We start from the raw sequence: 2,882 nt of genomic DNA, 5'->3' as shown, positions 1-2,882 counted from the left end.
TGAGAATTATGCATATATATATATATACATACGTACATACATATTACATATTCTATAAGCATGTAGATTCATAAATTATTTAACTTAATCTAAGTAGTATAATTATTATTATTATTATTTTTATTAATTAAGCTTCCATATAATGCTAGAGCTTAATAATAAAGGGTAGGGAAAAATCCTACTAAAATAAAGTTCTTACACTGCGCTTAGGAGATCAATAAATATACAAATTGAGAATTGCATATGTTTGCGCTAACGAACTGAGCAATGAAATGCAGTCATAAACACTACTCTTTAGAGACATAGCACTTAATAAAATTTTATATTCATTATACTTAATAACAAATTTCTAGATAAGTAATAGAGTTTAGGAAAAATCATTGCTAAGTTGACCTTGCAAGATATTGCTAACTAAATCATTATTTGAACGATTATATAATGTTTTTTCTTTAACGAATTATAATACCATAGTTGAATAATTGAACATTAGCTAAAGTGCTGCTCAGTTGCAACCCTGTGTTTCATAAGACAATATATGGGAAAGTTATAGAAAGTAGTTCTTTGCGATTTCTTCAAGTCATTAATAATTTCTGTTTAACTGCTACTATAGCAATGTAAGAAGTATGGAGGAAAACTATTTTAAAAGCTTCGGATTGAAAACAATGTCTTGTCCAGTCTCCAGCAACTATTTGGATTTAGCTAATGGTCGATTACACTTAAGCTATCATTTAAAAAGATAAAGCATTTTTTGTAATTACATTTCTTTTATTTATAAGCTTTTAATAAATGGTCAAAACTTAATATATTTTGTTTTACTTCATTTTTTATTTTTTATTTTGCTTTTTTTTTGCTTTTGGTTTTATTATTATTTCTTCATTTACGAAAAAGTATTCATTTCGTTTTTGTGGCGACAAAAATCCATAAATTATGTTCCATTTCATATATATATATATGTACACACACATATAAAAGTCGTGAGCACACCTTTTATATGTTTGTGCGGATACTGTATGCATTTAATTAAAGCACTCATCCAAGATATTAATGGCTATTCACAAATCCTTGACGGGCTTTCTTATATTTAAGTTCCTACGTGCGTATATATATGTATACACTCCTATATATATATATATACTTCTATATATATATATATATATATATATACATATATGTACTTCTGTCTACAAAGTGCATTATTACATTATATACATATACATATATATATACATATACCCAATTCTTTTTTTACCTAGTCTTTTTTCACCCGATTTCGAAATAACACGATTCACTAATAAGAAGAAATACATTTTTTTGCAAAAAAATGATATTTTTTTAATGCTTATGTTGTCAGTGTCCTACAGAAGTATATCTAAACAACAACAAAATACAATTAAAGGAATAGCATTGCCAAAAACCGGTCTGTCTATGCCCACGCACTTGTGAGTGACTTGGTCTACCACATGGAATACTCGAATTTTGTGATTACTTTTTTCTTTAACTCATTGCATTGCAACTCGGAGACAGCGTTTCGTTATTCAGTATATCTTTGGAGTATTGATTGGAGGGTTCAGGTCGTAGGCTGCACTAAATAATTTAAATACAGTTCCAAATATCGATGTTGAAATTACAATTTTTTTTAATTCGATCGTGAAATTTTCAATTTAATTTTTTAATATTAAGAGTAAGAACAATACAGTCCGGCAACGCCGATCATCAGATATCCTACGTTAGATGCCCTACACTACTTCCCCTTGCAGAATTATTCTCTCATTTCGGCAACAATATACCAATAGGTACCCGTCATTTCCATGCAAAGGCACGATTTCCGCGAAAGCCCGCATAGTGGAGGATACTCAAAATATCACATGACGGGATTCAAAATTTGGGAAATTTAATTTACTGCGTTTCGTTTGCTTAGTTTCCGTTATAGAACATTAAAAAGTAGAGCTTCTCTCCAATTAAGGACTAGCTTTTCATAATAACCTCTGTACAGTTTAGGGTCTAAATGTGATCCAAGTTACCTACTGCCGATTTTTTCGATAATTTGCTACTATGGATAAAACTTCCATCACAAAATATTAAAAGTTAAGCCTAAAAGTGGGATCCAAAACATAGAGCTTTGCGGTTCGAATCTGGTGCATTTCATTTTTATGTCAAATTTTCATCAAAAAACATTAATAATTAGGCCTTTTTGGCGTATAAGAGTTCAGTTTTCCAGAGAATCTTGGTATCCGAAATATAGACATAGCTGGACCAATTTCGGTAACGCTGATTTTTCTGTCAATTTACTATTATCAGGCAGTGTTCAGTATGAGAGGGGGTTCAAAAGATTGTCGCATCCCATCCCAAGGTTTCACACCCATTTAAAAATAATAGATGCCCTATCACACAGCAAGCTTTGTTGAAAAATTTTCACAACTGAAATTTTTTCTATATAACGATTTTTCAAAATAGACGTCATATGTAAGTGGCGGAAAAATGGGACCGACACGAACCATTTTCAATAGCGCTCGTCCTTTCTCATCTCATATCATCTCATAAATTGCGACCTGCAGGTCGAAGACAAGTTTCAATGGGCAGGCATCAGACCGACAGACTGACTTAGATCGATTCCAAAAGTGATTTTGATTTCTATTACAAAAGGTGGGTCTATCTTAAGCTCTTCGGGGTATTACATACTTTCACACAAACTTAATATATTCTAGAAGTGGTGTATTATATGAAGAGATAATATTGTGTTAAATTTTCACTGTAATGAATTGTTCTTGCTCTATACATATGCAATATGGATTTCATGAGAGCTTTACTATACGTTGCATGTACTTTTTTTCGGATTTTTTTTTGCACGGGTTTTCTAAGGAACATATTTTCCGTGTAAAAAT

Source organism: Glossina fuscipes, unplaced genomic scaffold (genome assembly GCF_014805625.2).
Source record: "Glossina fuscipes isolate IAEA_lab_2018 unplaced genomic scaffold, Yale_Gfus_2 90, whole genome shotgun sequence".
Taxonomy (NCBI): Eukaryota; Metazoa; Arthropoda; class Insecta; order Diptera; family Glossinidae; genus Glossina; species Glossina fuscipes.
Note: the sequence above shows the minus strand (reverse complement) of the source record.